Raw genomic sequence first — 24387 nt, 5'->3', positions numbered from 1 at the left:
TACACCAGACTGGTCGACGTTTGACTGGTTAGAAAGCTTAGACTTGCTGAGTGATTTTACGTTGAACCAGAATTTTCTCGTGTTCTCGGCAAGATCTTTCGGCGGTTTATGATGGTGGAAGTTTTATGCTATGGGCATCGATTTTTTACAGATGTACAAATTTCTACTAACTTTGCCTCTCGACATTTCCGCGTTCACTTTCAATATGCTACACCGGCTACAGTGTCTAAAATTTTTCCACTGCATGTGGATTGTCGAAATGGCTGCTCTCCTGGTGCGCTGAAAGGTAACCCTAGTGGGACTATATAAATTGATTGAGGATGTTGGCATAATTTTAGTGTTCTAGCACCATTTATTTTTTCTTTAAAACAGATATAAATTATGCTAAACAAGTTACTGATTGAATACTGTAAACAACTAACAGGTGATTCAAGACTACACTGGACACTGAGTGGCAGAGATAGTATAATACAGTATAACTAGTGGAGTGAGTCAAGTACTCTGGCCCTAAAAATGTGGATAACGCAATCTGGTTCACTGGCCTATTTATCCTATCAGCAAAAACGAAAACTTGTGAATATTTATTACATGTGGCTCTGCACACAATGCCCAGTTTACAGCTTCACTGTGTACGCATTCCTTCAGACCGTCGCTGCCAGCCCAGGGCTCTGCTGGCAGTACGGCAGGTAGCGCAGCATTGTTCTGCTGCAGTCCTGCCTCAATGAGGGGCTGCCCTGCCTGCCCTGTATGGCTGTGGGCCTGTCCAGCAAGATTTACAAAGGGATGGCCTCGCCGCCAATTGCTTTCAACTCCCAACAAGCCGTTTTTACGAGCTAAGAATCATAAAAATACCTCATGCTTTTAGCGCCCTACCAGGCTCCATCAACGTCTGCTCAGGCCGTTAACTTTCTAGAGTCTTACTAAAAAGTGTGTCAGGTTGTAATGAAATCTCTAATAATTCTACATATGCGAAAAATAGGTGAGAGAGTAACATGTCCTCTCTCAGCAGTACCTTAGTAGTGTGTGGATAAGTTGAGAATTGGGTGTGACGGGATGCATGCCGGAGTAGTCCGTGCATTTGCGATGACCATTGTTTCCAGATGGTGCAGTGGTCAGCGCATCTGCCTTGTAAGCAAGAGATCAGTGTTCGAATCATAGTCTGGCACAAATTTTCAATTTTCCCCATTGATTTAAATCAATGCTTGCTAGCAGCTAATGTCATCAATTCATCTGTGTCCTCAGCCTACTAATATTACATGATGAGGGTATTTCTACTCTACTAAGTGTAGACTTTCTTTGATTGGTCTGCAACTATTAAGGTGGAATCTGGTGACCGTAAAAATATTCGATGACTGAGTTCGCTTAGGCTGGTTACTCGCGTCCATATAACTTCGCAGATTGATGCAGTTTCGATCTCGAGAGACGTAATATTTTTGTGTTCTGCTGTGAACACTCCCCTTCCTTTGGCATCTAATCTGTCTTTTCGGTATACTTTCCATGCCTCGTTAAATATTTTCAGCTTTCTAATTCCGGATTCATCCAGATTCCGGTTACGAGAATAATTTGAGCACGACAACTTTTCCGGAGGTGGAGGTCATTAAATTCAAGAATTTTTTTACGAATACTTCGGTAATTTACAATTAAAATTTTACAGCCAAGTTGTCTTTACCTTTTACGTGACCTGATTTCACTCTCTGCATATCTACTGATGAGCGTATATAAGAGGAACTCAAACTGTCACCTGTCCACAGAAATACCCCTTGAACACTCCACAAGTACTTTGCTTTGACAGTAGCTGCTTCTGCTGTTTAGTGTACCACTGGGCCTTGAAGTATAGTCGCATAAAGCAGGTCCAGAAGTCTGCAGCCCAGCCCGTCACAGAATCGACTTAGCCTCTGTTTGAGATCCTCCACTACATCAAACCAAAGGACCCCGAACAATTCTGGGTACGAAGTTTGCACCCTGCCAGGAGTTATCCGCCAACGCTACAACCTGAGGCAGGGGCATTCAGACGACTGACCACGGCCAACAGTGCCTCCGTGAACTGTGGCCAGCTCTCCTCCATCCACGCAGAATGCAATCAGCCTACCCATCCTACTACCACTAATTTAAGAATTAAGCCATAAAAGCACACATACAAAGGTTACTTATGTAACAGGCTACTTTCCTGACGAGTAACAAACTGAAGCTAGCGCCTGACTGAGCTGTCTGCTTTGCTCGCTGGCTGTTCCAAATAAATACCTACTGCACCACAGACTGTGAAAATCTGCATTACACAGTTATTCAAACGCGAGGCTATAACTCTGAAACACACAAACACGGAGGGAGTTTAAGAATTAAATTATAAAATCATGCAGAGGCATGCAGAGACAATAAAATATATAACTTACCATCCTCGTGGTTGGCCACAAATGGAGTTAGAGCCTGACTGAGATGCCTGTAAAGGTGGCAGAAAATGAAACTATTTAACTTGCTGCTCTCCTGGTCGCTCGCAAACGAAGGCTAGCGCCTGATTTGTTATTTGTTCTGATTTTGGTGGCGAGTAATAGTCCACCTCTGTTAACTGAGTAGTCAGCACATCCGACCGCTATCAGGATGATCCGGCTTCAGTTCCCAGTACTACCAGTAATTTTTCTGTGATGGGAGGATTGGAACGGGGCCCACGCCCCTCCATACCGCGTCCGAATCACGCCACTTGGTAGAGGATACCACCGCAGCCTGTCAACAACGCGAGGCTCTCTGCGCCTGATGGCAGAGATTTTTTGTGATTTATCCCAGGAGTGTTTCATTTCTCAGTGACCAGTTTTAGCTTATAGAGCTACTTGAAAATTGGTTTGGTCAAGACTGTGATTTTTGTTGATTTGTTCAGGCAGAAATAAATCTCATGGTTTCAGTGGAAAAGTAAAATATTTGCTTTTGTTTGAGAACTTTCTGATTCTCGTGTATGTGGCCATTATCTTGAGACTTTTCTCTTATGAAATTCTCGGGACGTCGCTGTGAACCCGGATGGTGAATAAGTGCAGACCTTTTGTAGTGTTTAGTTTTTGGATCAGTGTTCTGATCTAAGGTGCAGTTAAATAGCAAACAGAACTACAGTCAGCATTACAGTAGATTGTTTCAGAAGTCAGAGTAAGTTTTCTGACGCTTATTAAAACAAAATCGCAAGTGTAGGACTACAGAAGGTGAATCAACGTGAGCCGATGAAATGTTTTCCTGGCCGAACATGGGATAGTCATGTAACGAAAGGAAATCACATGCGATGCATATCGCTGGAGCGACGTGGACCACCGCAGGGGATATTTCCGTGTCACCGATAATATACGATACAACTAAGTTACCCTTTTTAGTTTAGACACGACCTGAGGAAAAGGGCTCTAAAACCATTGACAGAGGCGATACATAAGCTCAAACTGAATTAAAAAAGCACAGCGTTCAATTTAAAAGGAGATAGGTGCCCATCTTCGTCATGGCTCCGCTTAACACGCCACCCTTCCACCTTCCTCCCCATTCCCTCTTTGCGTAAACATCATTTCCTCCTCTTTGATAAGTGTAAAGGCGCCAGGCAACGAGCGGAGATTAACGGTTTCAATTTCCTTTCGAATAGAAATTTTCCGTCGATATTTTGACGTGCTAAGACGTGTTACCTCAAAGGCGTCTCGTATTTTCGAGGGAGATTCAAGTTCCGCACTAGCGTGAAGTGAATCACAGCTTCCGAACGTGGCATCTCTTTCTTGGTACAGCCACAAGCACTATGACTTCTTCGCTGTCGACAGGATGTCACTTTGAAAAGGGTTGTTGTATACAAATTAGCGCTTTTCAGAAAATGCTATACTGGAATTCACAGGAAAATTCGAGTCTTCGAGCTAACATGACAGGACGATACTACGCGCCCTTCATTAACAAACATGGAAAGTCAGGTTTTGTATCAAAAGAAAAAAAATTTAGATAATTTGATGTTACCAGTACCTATAAGAAAAATTTGTATTGCTTTTTCATTTCTTGAGCCATCTCATTCTTCTGTTTATACATTTAAGAGTTTGTCTATAAAAAGTAAGTACTGTAAAAAAGTGCCTTAGAGGAGAAGCAGAGGCACCAGTTTGTAAGGTATCCCTAACAGCCGGGAGATCGCTGTGTTAACCTCTTACCTCTACAACAGCACGGTTCAGTGGCTGTGGATGAAGTCAGCATGCTGTGGTGCCCTAGGACAGGTGTGGTAGTTTTTGTAAACAACATGAAGGCCTTCTTGTTCTGGACCATCTGACTTTTAGATACATCTCCATGCAGTATCAAAAAGACTCTTGAATAAAAAAAGGACCATGTACATCTTCCGGCTGTAACATATTTGTTGTAGCCGGACAAAAACATATTTGTGTGCTATTCTTTATTGATTGCAAATAATATAATTAAAATTATAAAACTACTGTGGCAATGACGTTTGCCTTCCAGTCGTTGCTTTTCCAGAAAAAAAGCTGAGAGCTCTTATGGAAAAGCGGTTGGGATACTGAAAAAAGCTCGCCATTGTCAACGTTTTACTTTTTCATAGCAATACTTTTGAAACAAACACCTTATATGGACAAAACGCCTAAATATTTACGAAACCACAACATTTTATTAATTGCGAGCTCTGAAGCAACATGTCCCTCACCATCTTCATTAGTTCCATCCTCTGAAATTAGATTTAGGTAGAAGGCATACAACTAAGGGGCTTCGTAAGGAAGGAGTTCCTTGAGATAATTTATCTTTGCTGAGGCCCTTTCTTTCTGCCTGTGCTTTCCATTTATTCAGCTTACGTGCAGTTTTCAATGTTTCCTTTCGTCCTTCATTTGCAATCTGAGTATCAGTTTAAAATATATCACATATTTGGCGGATATAGTTTTTTGAAATATGGGAAGAAAGATAGCAAACTTTCACTGAAACATTATCTGTAGGGCCATTCCTTAACGGGCTGCAACCATTTCCCCCCAGTAAGAAATCAAAAATACGAATAATTTCAATATGAAGTGATATGCTAAAATTATCGTTGTATTTCCTATCTCGGAACAAATAAATTTTAACTTAAGACTTGAAGTACAGAAGTATGAACGACTATGTCGTGGTTTTACTTATTTTTATCATCTCCAGATTTACTGTAAGCGTGAAACTCTAAATCGCAGTCCGCCACATTCAACATTCGGTAGACATGGCCTGTTATGTTTCTGCACTAGGAGGTCTCACTTCTTACAACCACACAAATCTGGCACAGATGGCGGGGAAATATGCTCACCAGTCTATCTCTGTACCACCTATAAGAAACAATAATTAACAAAAATGAAAAAAATGTCTGTACTCCACTTTTCACACAATCTTGCACATATCAATAATATGATCGGGAATGTAATAGGTGGATACTGTCAATAAGCTGATGGTTTATCAAACTAGTCGAGTGTTATTAACGTATCAGTGGCTTACCATCGTATTGCTAATAAATCAGTACAGAGGAAATTTGTTCCTTGCTCATCATTAAAAGGCAAAGGCCTTGCCACAGTGGATACACCGGTTCCCGTGAGATCACCGAAATTAAGCGCTGTCGGGCGTGGCCGGCACTTGGATGGGTGACCATCCAGCCGACATGCGCTGTTGCCATTTTTCGGGGTGCACTCAGCCTCGTGATGTCAATTGAGGAGCTACTCGACCGAATAGTAGCGGCTCCGGTCAAAGAAAACCATCATAACGACCGGGAGAGCGGTGTGCTGCCCACACGCCCCTCCTATCCGCATCCTCAACTGAGGATGATACGGCGGTCGGATGGTCCCGATAGGCCACTTGTGGCCCGACGACGGAGTGCTTTTTTTCATCATTAAAAGGCAAATTAATTTCGTTACGGCAAATTTTCGTCACCTCATCGTTTAACGTTACAAATCAGCCTAGAGTCTCTCTAGTTAATCATCAGTCAACAATAAGAAAGCAGTATTCCTCTAAACAAGTATTAGTCGTGAGAGATGCAGAGATGCCGGAAAAACTGAGATCCAAAGGATGTATTCAACCAAAGACAGTAGGGGCAGTAATGAAAGGATCATCTAATTGAATATAATTGGTCCTTTGGCTAAGGACTCACAGTTGTAAGTCCGCCTAGTACAATGTTCCTGATGTTTTCAGCGTGTGCCATTGTGCTGTGTGTGTGTGTGTGTGTGTGCGTGTGTGTGTACGTGTTTGTTTGTGCATGTGTCTAAGACAATGAATAACACCCGTGATCCACAGAGGATTGCTAGCTGGCAGTTGGGGTGTCTTATCAGTATAGCCTTCATGTCGACTGTTAATCAATCGCCCTTAAGGGGCAAGTAATCAGTAAGTTACTAAATTTTTCACCCGCTAACAACACTCCTACCAAACAGACCGAGAAGAAAACAAATTATTATTGCACTGTCATCTAGTTCTGCGCAATGTTTAAAGTTTCAAGTCTCTTGCTTATTGGGGAGTTAGTTTAAAATCAATTGCAAAATTTGTATCGAGCAGACAGACAAGAAAGTTATCTGATAAAAACGTGTCCAATAGATGTAGAGATGGGACCAAATTCGGTATAACATGTTTGAATCCTCAATCGGCATGCTAGGGAACTAGGTGGTCAATAATCGCCCTTTTCGATGAGGTCATTCAGTGTGTATGGAATGTTCTTCCTCCGGCACACTAATTTTCAACCTGTCCCAAGCAAGCTAAATCGGCTTTATGTCAGCATACTAGAGTAATGTAATAAGCCAGGTAATATCCATGAAAAAATGGAATGTTTATGTTACGCCTTCATTATTCCAGGAATCGTATAAAAATTTCAGTAATGTACAGCGAATAGGTCGTTGTTAACAGCCGTCAGAAACGGTCAGCGTGTCGACTGCGATTGGAAATGAAGAAAACCGAGTTTCATAGTGTTACTAAACATTTTCATTTGAAGGGTTGGACTGCGGCACAAATCAAAACGGAACTAGATTAAGTTCAAGCGGACTCTGCACCAACATTGCAGACCATTTACTTTTGGATTAATAAATTTTAAACGTTGTCGGACGATCACCGAGGACGAAGCGCGCTCTGGCTGTCCAGTTCAGATCACCACTAAGAAAACCAGTGACAAAGTCAATGATACGACGCGACCGCTGAATAAAAATTCGTAACAACGCTGAGAGTATAGGCTTTTCAGCCGAGTGAGTGCATAGTATCCTTCAGGAGATTTGGCTATGAAGAAGCTGTGTGGGTGGAGGTGCCGCGATTTCTGGCAGTCGACCGAAAGCGCGTCCTGCATAACTTTTCTACAAAACATTTGGAGATGTTTAATTGCAATCCGCAAGACTTCTTACGTCGATTTGTGAATGTTGATAAAATCTGGACCCATCATTACACACCAGAGTCGAAACGGCAATCAAAACAATGGACAAAGGCTGGTGAAAGCGCACCGAAGAAGGCAAAGACCATTTTCTTAGCTGGTAAGTTGACGGCCACAGTTTTCTGGGATTCCCAAGGAATAATCGTCATAGATCACATGGAAAAAGGCAGAACCATAACTGGATCCTATTATGCTTCATTGTTGATTCGTTTGAAACTTAAGTTGGTTGAGAAAAGACCAAGGTTGGCAGGTAAAAGAATGCTCTTTCATCAGGGTAATGCACCATCCCACGCGTCAGCGACAACAAAGTGCGAAAGTGCATGAATTGGGCTTTGAGCTGGTTCCTCGTCAACCCTAATCACCAGACTCAGTCCCTAGTGACTACTTCCTGTTCTCTAACTTGAAACTTTGACTTCCAGGGACGAAATGTTCTTCAAATGAAGGAGTGATAGTTGCAGTCAACGAGTATTTTGCAGAGTTTGACAGAACCTATTTTTCCGATGGGATGGAAAAGCTGGAGAACTACTGGACCAAGTGCATATCCCTCAAAGGAGACTATATGGAGAAAGAAGGCGACTGTTAGAAGAAACAAACATTGTTCTTGCCTTTTTACCAGACTTATCAAACGCTCGACGCAGCCTCATACACTACTGGCCATTAAAATTGCTACACCAACGAGAAATGCAGATGATAAACGGGTATTCATCGCACAAATATATTATACTAGAACTGACATGTGATTACATTTTCACGCAATTTGGGTGCATAGATCCTGAGGAATTAGTACCAAGAAAAACCACCTCTGGCCGTAATAACGGCCTTGATACGCCTGGACATTGAGTCAAACAGAGCTTGGATGGCGTGTACAGGTACAGCTGCCCATGCAGCTTCAACACGATACTACAGTTCATCAAGAGTAGTGACTGGCGTAATGTGACGAGCCAGTTGCTCGGCCACCATCGACCAGACGTTTTCAATTGGTGAGAGATCTGGAGAATTTGCTGGCCAGGGCAGCAGTCGAACATTTTCTGTATCCAGAAAGGCCCGTACAGGACCTGCAACATGCGGTCGTGCATTATCCTGCTGGTGTAAGGTATCGCAGGGATCGATTGAAGGGCAGAGCCTCGGGTCGTAACACATCCGAAATGAAACGTCCACTGTTCAAAGTGCCGACAATGCGAACAAGAGGTGACCGAGACGTGTAAGCAATGGCACCCCATACCATCACGCCGGGTGATACGCCAGTATGGCGATGACGAATACACGCTTCCAATGTGCGTTCACCGCGATGACGCCAAACACGGATGCGACCATCATGATGCTGTAAACAGAACGTGGATTCATCCGAAAAAATGACGTTTTGCCATTCGTGCACCCAGGTTCGTCGCTGAGTACACCATCGCAGGCGTTCCTGTCTGTGATGCAGCGTCAAGGGTAACCGCAGCCATGGTCTCCGAGCTGATAGTCCATGCTGCTGCAAATGTCGTCGAACTGTTCGTGCAGATGGATGTTGTCTTGCAAACGTCCACATCTGTTGACTCAGGGATCGAGACGTGGCTGCACGATCCGTTACAGCCATGCGGATAAGAGGCCTGTCATCTCGACTGCTAGTGATACAAGGCCGTTGGGATCCAGCACGGCGTTCCGTATTACCCTCCTGAACCCACCGATTCCATATTCTGCTAACAGTCATTGGATCTCGACGAACGCGATCACCAATGTCGCGATACGATAAACCGCAATCGCGATAGGATACAATCCGACCTTTATCAAAGTCGGAAACGTGATGGTACGCATTTCTCCTCCTTACACGAGGCATCACAACAACGTTTCACCAGGCAACGCCGGTCAACTGCTGTTTGTGTATGAGAAATCGGTTGGAAACTTTCCTCATGTCAGCACGTTGTAGGTGTCGCCACCGGCGCCAGCCTTGTGTGAATGCTCTGAAAACCTAATCATTTGCATATCACAGAATCTTCTTCCTGTCGGTTTAATTTAGCATCTGTAGCACGTCATCTTCGTGGTGTAGCAATTTTAATGGCCAGTAGTGTATTATCGCGAGAGATAGGAAAACGTAATGCACCCAGAAACACTGTCGAACAGTATTGTTTTAGTAGTCCTGGTGTTATGATGTGGGGAGCCGTAATGTCGCATAGGACTGCTGAACTCCAAATATTTGAACACGATACACGCACTAGCTCGTGTGCTTTAGTCAGTGGTGCATTTGGCAGTGATTTCATTTTTATGGATGACAATGCGCGACCGCATCGAACAGCGTATATGGTGGAGTTCTTCGAACGAGAGGACAATCGACGAATGGCATGACCTGGCAGTTCCTCCGTCTTAAATCCCATCGAGGACGTGTGGTATACGTTGGGAAGACATTTTGCAGCATGCCCACATGCATCAGTTGTCAATCTCGCTGGAGGATCAGCGACACGTCCTACCACAAGAACTCCTCACCAACTTTGTCAGCAATATGGGACCACGTTGTAGAGCATGCATTGCCGTCTGTGGTGATCGCACACCGTGATAAGTACCACGTCCCGGCTAATGTAATGTCCAAGGGACCATCAGAAATCGCGGTGACGTCAGTGTAATTATTGTCTTTGAATAAAAGTGTCATCTCTGTTCCTCTCATTGCGTGTTTCTATCATTTACCTTCTGTGATATACTCTAGCAGTTCTTTCGACGTATGGTCCAAGTTTTATCGAGCCGTTTTACTTGGCAGTGACACATCGTATGAAAGTTACTTTCGTCCTCACGATGTAGATTCGAAAAAAGTCCTTTGTATTTACTGTTAGACACTTTTTGTTGGCTCTCAGATCTCATTTGTCCGCTATTCAATCCTGTCTCAGGCTATTGCGAGTCGATGCTTTGCTACCATTGTCAGTGTAACACAATAGCAAGGTGAGTGGTTTAATAAAGTAAACGAGTTACTCTGTAGCGAGAAACTGGAGATTGTGAGTTCATCACGTCAAAGTATTCGGCCAGTTACCCTGATCAAACACTGAAAGTTTGTCAGAGTCCATACTTACCATGTATCTGAACCAATATCGGTTCTGGCACCTTAGCTGTAAAACTTTGTTTGAGAAGTGTCTTTGATTTTTAGTAGGTTGTATATTCATTTTTTTGCAAAACTATCGCTAGTTTTCTCTTTTACATGCGTGTTTTATTTACTTTATATATTTTACAGCCGTGACACTGTTTTCAGTTCAATTACATTTTCGACCGTGGTTTACTGGTGTATTTGTCGCCAACCAGCAAACGTCTTCTGTATTCGACGCCCTGCTCAACACTTCCAGATTTTTATTGGTTTCGTTTCTCACTCACTGAAATATTTATTCCGCTTTTTGGTAAGTTTGGAGTAGTTACTAATGCTTGCGTGTACTATTTTTTTCCTGCAGTGGTACTTCACTGCGGCGCTGTCTTTTAATTGATCTAAACATGAAACGCGTTCTTCCGTAGATAATGCAAAGAGCTCTAACGGACTGTCTTTTACAGCGAACTTCGTAACAACATTGTAGAATGCTACACTCCATGGACACACGATAAGATTAGTTCGCATGCGTTAAGGGATAATAGCCTGTGGTCTTTCCGTTTCATATAAAACGCTCGTCAGACCTACACACGCTACAGCTAGGTCTCAGTGCACTTAGTCGAAGGGTTTTTTTTTTTTTTTCACTGCATCACATCGACACAGTGCATCACTAGCAACACATTTTTAGCGGTTTACCAGCTCTTTGGTGCTGCTGCTTCACCAACACAAAGACAAGACAACACCACAGCGATCTTTACCTCCCCTTAGTGAATCACAATTCAGACTTGACGAAATATAAATCAATAAATTCAAAAATAAATAATAAATATAAACTACACTGAAATATTAATCAAACATTAAAAAAGTAGTAATAAGCATACATGTCGATATCTTCATCACATAACACCTCACTCTAAGACTCGTAACTCTAAAACATTACTTCTAACAAAAAGCATCAAATGAGTATCTTACATGATTATGGTGAAACACTAGCATCGTATTCTTCTACTTGAGGGCAAAGCTGGGTGTATGAAACACATTACGACACATTGAATAACAAGTCAGTGCTGTGCTGTCCTTACAACACAGGCACTACAAAACAAGTCGTTAGCAACTGCTGTATAACATCCTTATTGCGTCTTTACAAGGAATGTTAAGAGAGATAGGAACATACGTTTGCTTATTGTGAGTGACAGAATATAAATTGCAGAGTATCTGATAAGTCAATAACAAATATTCAGTACTGTAGACGAAACAGAGATTTGCGAAACTCAGCACGGTCTGTTTCTCCACGAGATGCACAGGCGAGTGAGAGAACGACGCTCAGGTCGACACAACTTTTCTTGACTTCAGGAACGCATTTGACAGCGTCCCTCACTGACTTGAGTGAAAAAATTATGAACTTACAGAGTGTCTGAGCAGAGCTGTTATTGAATTCAGGACTATTGCTGATACTTATCAACAAATCGCTCGTAACGAAACAAAATCTGCAGACGTAGACGTCTATTCCGGAGTACACTAAGCAAATGTGATAGGACAGAAGGCGTCGGAATCTCTTTAACACTGTTCGCAGATGATGCGGTTGTCAGTAAGAAAGGGGCAACGCCAGAAGACAGTATCGATTTGCAGAATGGCCTGTACAAAACTGATGAATGACGTATTCTAGCAGTTGACTCGTGACGTAAATAAATGTAATATATTGCGCATACATACGAAAATAATCCACTGCTGTACAACTACCCTATGGATGACAAATTCAAGGGCACATTAGATATACTGTAAAATATCTAAGAGTACCTATCCAAAGCGACCTTAAGTGGAATGACCACAAAAACCAATTAGTAGGAAATGCAGCCGCCAGATAGACGTTTATAGAAAGAAGCTCAAGGAAATTTAACTCGACCACGAAGGAAGTGCCTTACAAGGCGCTTTTTCCACCGATTCTTGAGTATTGTTCACCTGCCTGAGGCTCTTATTCGGTAGGACTCATCGAAGAGATAGAGAAGGTGCAAGTAAGAGTGAAGCGTTTCGTTACGGGATCGTTTAGTCGGTGCGAGAGCGTTACAGAGATTCACAACAAACTCCATTAGCAGACTCTACAAAAGAGGCATTGCACATCACGCAGAGGTTTACTATTGAAATTTCGAGAGAGTACTTTCCGGGAAGAACCGGACAATATATTACTTAATTTCACATATATCTCGCAAAACCACCGACAATCATTCTTCGCACTTGTCATTCGCAGTGGAAAAGAGTAGTGGCGGAGGGGGAATCAGTTAGTGGTTCCAGGAATACACTCCACCACACACCGTCAAGTGGGGCTTCCGGAGTGTTGATGAACACGTATATGACCTGTCCTAACCCTACCACTGAAGGGCTTCCGGTAGATCGGGATATATTGTGTAAAACAAAGGGTCACTAAAAAGTTGTTTGCATGGCGATCATGAGCAGCAAGCACTTAAATATTTGTTTTGTAAATAAAAACCGCTTTTTCTTGTTGCAACGTATTTTATTTCTCCCAAACGCGTTTCGCCTTTTCCTTTAATTCAACTTCAGCGGGACTAGAATGATACAGTTTTTTTGTGTGTGATATCTGTAAATTATAAAACAGTTCCCGTCTCATTTGTTACGTAATTGATTACTTGAAGTTATTCGTGTTTCTGCTTGTCATCTGCGTTTCCTCTCATCTGGTCACATGCCGGAGGTCGCTCTATAACTTCATTTACGAAGCATAAGCACATTTTCGTGTTCCGAACCTTTTTCTTGACAACCTTCAAATTCCTTACCCTTATTGCTGTGGAGCACTATTAATCTTCTTCACTAGTTGCTGATATTTGATCGAAAATTGTGATTTAAAGACGCAACTTTTGTGAGTTCACTATATGTCCAATTCTGCTTGATATTTTTTGCGTACACCTAACGAAGTATATGTTGAAAACTAACGTCTATCCACAGGGCTGATATTATGCATCTGCAGACGGTGCCACCGCACAGGGCCCCAAGCTTCTAGGGACGCCACGCAATAAATTATAATGTCATTTGAAAACTATCACTCGTAACTTTGTTATTACATATTTAACGAGAAAAAGTGAGGTGTTTCTGAAAATACTTTTAACGTAATGTAATTCAATTATATACCCATTGTGACACGACTGTAGTCACTGGAGTACGTCTCAGAAAATTATGCCTGCATCGGAGTCGAGAGATGGTTGGTTGGGTGATTCGGGGGAGGGTACCAAACAGCGAGGTCATCGGTCCCATCGGATAAGGGAAGGATGGGGAAGGAAGGCGGTCATGCTCTTTCAAAGGAACCATTCCGGCATTTGCCTGAAGCGATTTAGAGTAATCACGGAAAACCTAAAGCAGCCGTAGGTTTGAACCGTTGTCCTCCCGCCGAATGCGAGTATAACATCGAGCCTGCAGGTAGGATCGAGCTCGGATCGATCGAGCGTGTGACATTCTAGCACGCTCCTCGCTGAGCTGTTTTTTTTTTTAATAGAAAATGAAAAAGGAACCTTCTTGGCACAAAAAGGGGAGGGGGGGGGGCAAAGTGTGCAGGGATCGCAACCCGAGGCCTGGCCACCATGTTTTGTTCCCACCCTCCAGTAAACAAGGAAAGTGTAGGTAACGTTGAGTAGAGATTTTTTCTCACATTAACGTTAATACCACCGAGAATAGCGGGAAACCGGCGTCGAGGGGAGGAGAGCATAGCAAGACGTAAGACTCACTGAGACTATCGACGTATAGTTTTTCCGAGGAGAACATTCCGATGACCAGAGAATATATCAGTTCTAAGTGTGGAAGAGGCGGGGATCAGCTCCTGATGACACGAACATCTCAGCTTCTGGGGTCGTTAAGGAAGACACTGCAAAGGAAAGTGCAGAAAAATTGTGTTTTGGATTGTGGACAACTGCACAATGGCATTCATTAAGGAATTGCCAAAAATCAAGGATACTTTTCTGGCTATCAGCAAACAAGTAGTAAGCTGCGTGTTCACAAATCCACTTCGCACAGTTCGTCTTCGCTTGCGGGAACTGGTGGTGGTGGTTAGTGTTTAACGTCCCGTCGACAACGAGGTCATTAGAGACGGAGCGCAAGCTCGGGTTAGGGAAGGATTGGGAAGGAAATCGGCCGTGCCCTTTCAAAGGAACCATCCCGGCATTTGCCTGAAACGATTTAGGGAAATCACGGAAAACCTAAATCAGGATGGCTGGAGACGGGATTGAACCGTCGTCCTCCCGAATGCGAGTCCAGTGTGCTAACCACTGCGCCACCTCGCTCGGTGCTTGCGGGAACTATCCCGCGTCCGGATGAGGAGCAGTTGAGTACGTATCTGTTGAGGAATCGTACGGGTAGTTAGGGACAACATCTGTCGCACCAATAACCAGACACCTCTCGCCGATCTGTACACCAGGCGATGCTCGTCTGTGACCAAAACATCACAGGCGACACACAATGGGGTATCAGCGAGGTGAATTCCGTGAAGGCGTGTCCGGCATACTTGCTTCCCATTGACAATGAGGTACCATGCAGATTCGAAGTCAGTGTCACTGTAAGGACCGCGCACCGATCGCCAAACAGCACGCCAGTCGACATAGGGATGCTTCCCCTCAGCCACATTCGTGAATTGTGCTGCTGAAGAAAGCCATACATCGCCTTCGTGGATGTCAAGTGCGCTGGCATTATCGCAGCACGGATGTAGCTCAGGTTGAGGAAAAAATGGCGAAAGTAAAAGAAGGGCAGCGGGACGTCCGAAAGCGTGACAGGTGCTGAGAGAGAGGGTGGTGCCAAGGCCTCCAGCAATAGGCTGGTGAGGCACGTAGGACAACGGCGCCGCAAAGCCATATGAGAGCCAATGAAAAGGGCTATCGCTCTGTCAGCCACATGATACAGACCTAAACTGCTCCTGCACCGTGGGAGAGTGAGGGTCTCGTACCGTACCTTGAACAGCAAGCCGTGGCAAACAAACGAAACCAATTCCGCTAGCTTGCGGCGGGCCATGGATGGCGGAACAGGAAGTGTCTGTGCCACGTGGGGGATATGTGACACCAAATATACATTTACATATTGTGTCCGTTGCAGAAGATTGAGTGCTCGTAACAGTGATCTGAGAGCCCAGCTCGTGGTTCTAAAAGTAGGCGCCAGTAGTTGAGGGCAATCGTGAGCCGTAGATTACTTGCAGTGCTGTCTGCAGGAAGCCCCGTACTTATAGCCATGGCGCTAGATTTGAGGATGTTAAGGAAGCTACCGGAAGCTTCGCCGTAGGTGGTAACCTATGCCAGTGACTCCATGACTACAGCACCGCTACGAAGAACGATGACGAGATCGTCTGCATAAGCAGTGCAGCTGAGTATGTGGTCGCTGAGAGACATCCCAGAGAGGCATTGACGGAGGCCGCAGAGCAATGGCTCCATGACGACAGCATACAACAGTGCAGAGAGCAGGCAGCCTTGACGCGCGGATCGACGGATCTGGATGAGAGGAGTGAGACAGACATTGTAGAGAGCAGGAGACGTAGCTCCACGAAGGAGACGCATTACGACGTCGATGGTAGTGTCAAGGTAGTCGTGATCGACATCGAAGGCTTGGCTGAAGTCAAGGGCTACCAAAAGTCCAGGGATATGACAAGCGTGAGCAAGAGCGATTATCCCGACAGCGACAGAAGGCAATGCGGATACTACTGGCGCCTCGGGGGATGAACACGTACCGAGAAGTCAGTTTAAGCCACGCAGCCCAACAGCCAGGTAAAGATCTTTGAGTCGCTGTCGAGTAATGGCAAGGGGCACTAATCACATATCCATGAGGTAACCTGAGGCTTGTGGATGGGAATGAGAAAACCATCGAGGTAACCGTCTGGAATCGGCACGAAATGTGATATAAGCTCTTGACAAATTTCTGTTCACATTGGCACCAGAAGGGGACGAAATGTCTAATAAAACTCAAGTGGGAGGCCATAAGGGACAGGCGACCTGTTCTTAGAACCTGCCTGGATAGCATCATGAACTTTGTCCTCTGTGATGTTAGCAAGCAGATCCATTACCGCATCCAAGCAAACCGAGCCAAAGAAGAGTCTGCAGACAATTGTATTGTTGGAAGTGTGGTGATGTTGTTCGGAGTACAGTACAACATAAAGTGCGTGGAAGGCAGACCTTATATCACGTTGGGTATTAAAATTCTGCCCATCATCGATTGTAAGAACATTAAGCAAAGACCCCCGATGGTGACGGCGTTCCGCTGTGATGTGATACATAGATGGATGCTCCCGCCCTAACCCGTCGTGTGTGCGCTCCTTTAAGGTGGTGAGAGGGATGTGAGCTGCGCCTTGGCACGATTCACCACAGTCTGGCACTCTGAAGAATATGGCATCTTGTGAGATTCCCAGAGAACTGTAAACTAGAGTGCCTGAGTTCGTCGCCGCCACGCCACAACCTCCTTTCCGTAACCAATGAAGGCCTTGCGGAGGGCAGGCTTTGCACAGAACACCCATCATAGCAGGGCACACTGGTAGGCAAGACGGCGTCGACAAGCTGCCCACGTCGTCTCGATGAGCTGCCGGCAGTCAGGTGAAGTAGGGTGGATCGTGTTCAGTTTCCATGGTCTACTGTTGTGCTATACCCTTTGGGAGAAGATGTTGAAGGCGCAGATATATGCATCATGGTCAGAGAATACATGGGCCTGCATCTCACTGACAGTATCACGGAAATGTAAACATGATCGAAGAGGCTGGAAGAATGGCTAGTGAAATGCATAAACCTCAGACGATCGCCATGAAAATGCTCCCAAGGATCCACAAGGCTGAGGTACTGTAGAACTGTAGCTAGCTCCGCGGATGGAGGGTGAGGTGGTAGTTGGCCTTTGGGTGCCTGGTTTCACTTGAAATCACCTCCCATGATCAATGCATCCTGCTGACCCAGGAAAAGAGGTGTGACTGTCTCTGAGAAGAAGGTGGAGCGTTCACAGCGGCGACCCGAACCAGATGGCGCATAGACATTGGCGATACTGACACCACTAAACGTGAGAGCCATACCTCTGGCATCAGGGACATTGGCAACTGCATCAGGGAGGATACCGTCACGTAAGAGGATCGCCACCACACTACCAGTAGAGGAAGCCTGAGAGACATGTGCTGTAAAACCAGCGGAAGCAAAGAAACTAGAAACGTGTACCTCCTGAAGGAGAGCAACGTCAACGTCGGCAGTATACAGCATTTCAAACAGTAAAGCCAGTTTGTGGCATACGCGAATGGTATCCACATTGACCATGCTATGCGATAATTCTGGAAAGCTGCCACCGCCAGGAGGACGAGCGATTCTAACACGGGGGAAGCACAGGGAACTCCCTGTTAGGCTCCCATGGGAGGCAGATCGTTGTAACTGGGAGGGAGTCGACCCCACCAAGGGGGCTCCATCGCTCAGTACACCTCCAGAATGTTCGGCCTCAGCATCGACGTCGTCCGCCCAGGAGAAGACATCTCATTGGGCCAGTGCAGTGGAACGCTATCAGAGGTCCACTCACAGGTAGTGTCCGACAGAGAAAGGGAGTTAGCCGCATCAGACGCAGGCGGGGGAAGGTCGGTGTCTGGAGGCGGACGCTGGCCGGAGATGGAGGCGGGGAAGGACGTCGCATCTTCAGGTGTCAGGCCGTCATAGGACAGCGCACCATCAGTAGCAGGGTCGTCATCCGGTGCACACTACCGATGGAGGCAGTCATTGGAAGGGATATGGCGTTGTCTCTTCTGTTTCCTTGGCGACCGTTGCTTCCTAGCGTACTGTCCCGTATCGGATGGCGGACAGCTATGTTCCGACATGTGACCATGTGGCGGAAAAGCGTAGGTCGTTACAACTCCATCATCAACAGCCATGGGGTTCGGACAGACAGCTTGTGCCTGCTGAAAGTCATCGTTCTTTTTTATTGCCTCCAGCAGTAGTCAGGAGAGACATACAAAATGTCCATTGCGTCGTCGAGAGGGGTCGACACCGATACCGACTGATTCAGAGAGGACGCAGCAGGTAACACAGCCGCAGACGTGTAAGACAGAAGTAACACATTGGGCGCCGCAGGAAGAGCGACGTCTCCGATCGGCGTCTGAACCAGTCTACATCGGAGACATTCAGAACGGACATGGATTTCCCGGCCACAACCTGAAGAGGTGCGCAGCTGGCCATCGTACATGATGACAGTCCTGCAGCTGGCAATAAAGAAGTAGGAAGGCACGTGTTCCCGTAGTTCGGTTTTTATCTGACGGACACCATTGAGGACACAGTATGTTTCGAAAGTCTTCCATGTTTCAGCAATGTGACGGACAACGTCGCCGTAACGTTTAAAGGCGGCCTCCACAACATCAGACGCTATCTGAAATGGGAGTTCGAAGAGTCGAAACGTTCGGAGGCCAAAACCAACGTGATCAACCACGACAGTCACTATATGTCCGTCAGAGTATCAAAACTTGGCTGGCCGCTGTGGCCGAGCGGTTCTAGGCGTTTCAGTCTGAAACCCCACGACCGCTACGGTCGCGGGTTCGAATCCTGCCTTGGGCATGGATATGTGTGATGTCCTTAGGTTAGTTAGGTTTCAATAGTACTAAGTTCTAGGGGACTGATGACCTCAGATGTTAAGTCCCATAGTGCTCAGAGCCATTTGAACCATCAAAACTTGAGAGCGCTAGCGTGGCGTCGCACTACGTCGACGCATAGCTTCTCATTCGCCAGCTTTATGTACACAGTAGTAATGAGGATCGAGAAATGAATTCCAGGAACATCTCGCCGCGGGATACGTATTTCATCCCGAATAAAATGCTCTAATTTATACGCCTTTGATTGTTCGTGGTCCAAAGGAAAAGTTAGTTTAATTGTGGTTTGGTGGTAAGAAAACGCCGTGATGGTCGATGAAGTCGGAATCTGAGACGAGCCGGAGTCGGAATCCGAGACAAGTCGCTACGCGGAAGTAGACAAAAGCGCGCTCACTCGCAAACAGCACAATAGGCGACACGCAAACAAGGCGTGCGCGCCTCACAACTGCCATATCGCTCCGAGGAGTCGAGGGAACCGGGGAACAATGAAGGTGATGCGCTCTATTGTCAAGACATGACTATCGCTCATGCGTAAATTATAAGGTAAGCGATTCATTGTTTCTCAACGCCTCTCCGCGACCTTTCTACTCATTGCTGTGGCTAACTATCAAGCATTACATTGTTCCCTTACGCGGTGTTCCCCCACAGAATGATTTGTTCATTGTCGTCAGTTTAAACGTAGGATACATTTCCAGCTCACGCTGCTTCACGTGTTGTGTGTGCGCTGTCTGTCAAGGCACAGTGTTTTTGCCTGTCCTGTGAAGTTCAAAGTGCCAACAAGGAAACGTCTCGTGAAAGGGGCAGATTTAAAAAATACGATTCAGGTGCTCAAAAGATCAAGAAAAAGCTACAACACGAACAGTTTTTGAACTCAAAGAAGCCCTTTCGAAAAATTTATTCGACCAACAACTTCAGACAGTGAGACTAAAGTGCCGGCCCGAGTGGCCGAGCTGTTCTAGGCGCTACAGTCTGGAACCGCGCGACCGCAACGGTCACAGGTTCGAATCCTGCCTCGGGCATGGATGTGTGTGATGTCCTAAGGTTAGTTAGGTTGAAGTAGTTCTAAGTTTTAGGGGACTGATGACCTTAGAAGTTAAGTCGCATAGTGCTCAGAGCCATTTGAACCATTTTTTAGACTAAAATGTGCTTAAAGGACTATGGCATTAAAAGTACCCTCCCAACGTGTGGTGCTTTTGATACGAGTGAACATGACGCACTGGAATTCGGACCTCCTGCTATAGCACATTCGGGTAGGCCTAGCAGCAGCAATTGTGAAGTAATGACAATTCGGACGCAGGCACTTGGTCTAATACGTTAACATCCTCCATGATATATGAAATTGTACAGGAAGGCAGTACTAAAATTGTAAATTTTGAGTATCCCTTAAATGAGAACAGAAGAAAATTTTTAACTCATTTTTACGTAAGAACTTTACCAAGTGGAGAGAAAAAGAGATCATAAATGACTTGTGTATTCGAAATCTACCGACAAAGTTTTTGGTTTATGTTATAAACTTTTTGGATCTCCTTCAAACAAGCTGTCAAGTGATGGACTCTGTGATTGGGTTCAGTTAGAAAATCGTCTTCAAAAGCATGAACAATTATTTAACAACATAAACTGTAAAAAAATGGATAGAATTAGAGATACGTTTGAAACAAAAAATGGTATTGACCAAGTTGGCCTTGATCTGCAGGATAAAGAGAAGGAACATTTGCGTCACGTTCTATAAAGAATTATACGTACCATCACCCAGCTGGCTCAACATAATGGGAAACAGCGACAAGCTCTATCAAGAAAATATTGTCGGATCCCTGATACGCAGAATCAGTGAAGTACTTCGTTCCAAAGACTGACAAACAAGCTGTTAAGCAGGTGGTCATAATTTTTTGGCTCATCGGTATATTTGGTACTTTGTGTAGATCTTTCTTCCATTTATACAATTCAGGTTTTGATGTGACAAACGAAACCGGCTTTGCACAGTGCTTAAGCTGAAGCGTTTCTCCCCTCTTCTTTTAAGCAAAAAATATACAGCCTTTTCTTTTGTAAAGCCTCGTCGCCAGTTTTGTAAAGGCCTCGTTGCTACTGCTGTGGAGGCCGAGTTGCCACTGAAACAGTAGGCCGAGTTTGTGAGTTCGTGAAACGGCTTCTGGTGCAGCACACCCAAGACAATTTCTCCCTGCCACTATTACACAGCTATACGCATGGTCAGGTAACAGGATAGGAGAACGAAGGTTCTACAGCACTCCAGAAAATTAGTAACAAAGTCACATAAATGATTTAAAAGGTTTACCTACCTTTGTGACTAGCTGAAATATGAAGTCTGTAACACTGTATATAATTAACACAAAAAAGGCCCTCAATGGCTAAGTGTAAATAATCGTACATAAACTTCACAGAAAATAGAAAATGCAATTTACAGCAACTGTCTGTTCACTTCTAAGAGTTTCCTAACCGACGTTCCCTGTGTAAGTCAGCCCTGGACGACGATCTATAACCAAATGCGCGAGAGTTGCTCTTCTATCTTCCGAGTAGGATCCTTTCCCTTGTCGTCCGGTCATTGGCGGATTGTACTCGGCCGGAAATTGGCCGAGGCGAAGTCGATGTCTTCATCCTCAGCGCCGCCCGTGGCGCTAGTGCAACTCGCTCAAGTGGCGAGTCTCTATGGCACTGGCACCAGCTCGTACTTCGCATCTGTGGTGCTTTTGCCCTGGCTGTGCCTTGTTCGGAAGACGCAGCATTTTCTTTGTCACTGAAATTTATTACACACGTGTTTTCTTTGGGCTTGGGAGGTAGCCTGTTTTTATTCTGGACTTTAATTAGCACAACAATCATCGTTCGAACTACAGTTCATGGTAACGTTCGAGTTATTTAATGTTTCTTCTGTTTCCACAACTCCCAGCGAAATGTTGACACCATTCGAATGAAAGTCCACGAAACTAACTAACGAATAATAGACATGTAGGTCTTCATGAAAAATAGGTGACTTCGTTTGCACACCACGTTACTCACATTTCTTCTTCGAAAGGTTGAAAGCATAACTGTGAAACTCCGGAACCCACAGAAAAACAGATGTTATTAGCAACCACTGCTATTTATTATGGATATTAAACGAGTTGCAAAATCGGACGAATAGTAACTGTGAAGAATTGTGCCAGAGAAACTAACAACGGAAACTGAAATTCCCTTCAAATTACCATCACGCAGTGCCGTGTTAACTGTTTACCAACGTGTCGTCAACCAAGGACATGCGCCCGTCAGCGTCACTTGTGCATGCGCTGTCTACTACATGTAATTTCGCAATCTCTCCCATTTTAATATATTTTCAGTGTGTCTCACAAATTAAAACTTTTACATTGGGTTTCTTTCGGTGTATTCTATCTGTATAAAAAATTTCAGGATAGTTCATATTGTTCAAATGGCTCTGAGCACTATGGGACTTAACACCTGAGGTCATCAGTCCCCTAGAACTTAGAACTACTTAAACCTAACAAACCTAAGGGGGACATCACACACATCCATTCCCAATGCAGGATTCGAACCTGCTACCGTAGCGGTCGCGCGGTTTCAGACTGAAGCGCCTAGAACCGCTTGGCCACATCGGTCGGCTTTCAGGATAGGTTTCGACGAGTTTGATGTTAGACATTGAGACTATAAGAAGGTTAGTCCTTTCAGCGTTAGACATTGAGGCAAATTACTGCAGAATATAAAATTAACTAAGCTCACACTATGGTAGAGCCTGTTGAGACAAGTGAACGATTATGTATACATTACACGAAAGAATTTGTTCCTTTCTACATAAAGTTTATCTTAGGTCGCTGGAGCAACGAAGAGTTCCACGCGACTGAAAATGGCACAGGACACTCCCGTCGTCAAGAATAGATGTCACATAGATGCACATATTGACAGATGTATACCGATTACGTTGATCTGTTGTACTGTTATGGAGCACTTTATATGCTCCTTATTGCGACCATTTCCTCGGGTACAGTTTCTAGTGCTCCATTTGACTCCTTTCCAGTCGGTGGACAGGAGAATTTTCATCAGTAACTTTGGGCATCGGAGAAATAATATACCTGCATTGGATAAAAAGTATCGTGGGTAGAAGAAACCCATGAAGCAATGATGAAGGGAGCCCCAAAATGAAAGCTCATGGTCTTCCATTTTGGAGATTGTGCATAGTGTCGCCAGCTCACTCACCAAACATACTAACTGGTCAGGACACTCAATATATGTCTCAGAAACGGAATAGAGCTCACTGGAAAAACCTAGCAATGTTGTAGGGATTCCAGTTTTTAATTTTGGAATGCCAGAAGTATAGAGCAATCATGATGTGCTCAGGTACCTGGTAGATAAACTAGGGAGGTACAAGTTACAAGATATAGCTCTCCAGGAAGTGAGGTTTATGTGTATTAACACAAAATCCATCTGTTCAGAAGACTACAGTAGCAGAGAGATAATACTTTCATTGAACGTTTCAAAAATACAAAAAACAGGAAATACGTACTCTTTCGTCCACCTGCGCTTAAGAGTACGCAAAATATGCCAAAAGAGTACTTATTTATTAAATGTCACAAATGAACGCAATATCATCCTCAAATGAAGAGCACTGTTCGTGCCACCATCTCCCACACTTAAAACAATGGATCCAGTCCGCTGGAAACGCTAAAATCTATGTTCTCTGCCGCGCGGGGTAGCAGGGCGGTCTATGGCGTCCTTTCACTGTCCGCGCGGCTCCTTCCATCGGAGGTTCGAGTCCTCCCTCGGGCATGGGTGTCTGTGTTGTCCTTAGTGTAAGTTAGTTTAAGTTAGATTAAGTATTGTGTAAGCTTGGGGACCGATTACCTCAGCAGTTTGGTGCCATAAGATCTTACCACAAATTTCCACAAATTTCCAATTCCTTTCAGTCTTTTCCTTGAAGCAGACTCTTTCGTACCAAGAGCAGCGGCAACCTAATTGAAGTCACTGAAAAACAAAACCTATCCTTCGGACTTCACAACACACTCAAGAGGTACTAATTTGCAGCTGTGCCCTAAAGAGAACGCACTTACTCTTTGGGGACATTATATGCGCTCTCTTTATAACAGGTATACTGATTCCAGGCGAAGCCAACAGATTGCAGCACACGTCACATTTGCAAAGTATGTGGATGTAGTGTGGTAGACTACAAGCCAGCCTTTCTAAATGCAATCAATTATTGAAGGCCATTGCTCGTATATTCTGTGTACAACTTATGCAACAGAGTACTAGAACTACGTCAAGAAAGCTAAAAAGTGATTCTTACCTGTTTCACTTCGAAAACACGGGATTTCTTCACACAACTTCTGCGAGGGGCTTCTGGTACCATTCTGAACGCAACTAGTTCAGTGGCGAGCAGATGATTTTAATTAACTGTCAGGAAGACAAGCTACGCTCTCTTTAGGACTGTACATT

This window comes from Schistocerca nitens, chromosome 4 (assembly GCF_023898315.1).
Source record: "Schistocerca nitens isolate TAMUIC-IGC-003100 chromosome 4, iqSchNite1.1, whole genome shotgun sequence".
Classification (NCBI taxonomy): Eukaryota; Metazoa; Arthropoda; class Insecta; order Orthoptera; family Acrididae; genus Schistocerca; species Schistocerca nitens.
This window is presented reverse-complemented; position numbering follows the sequence as displayed.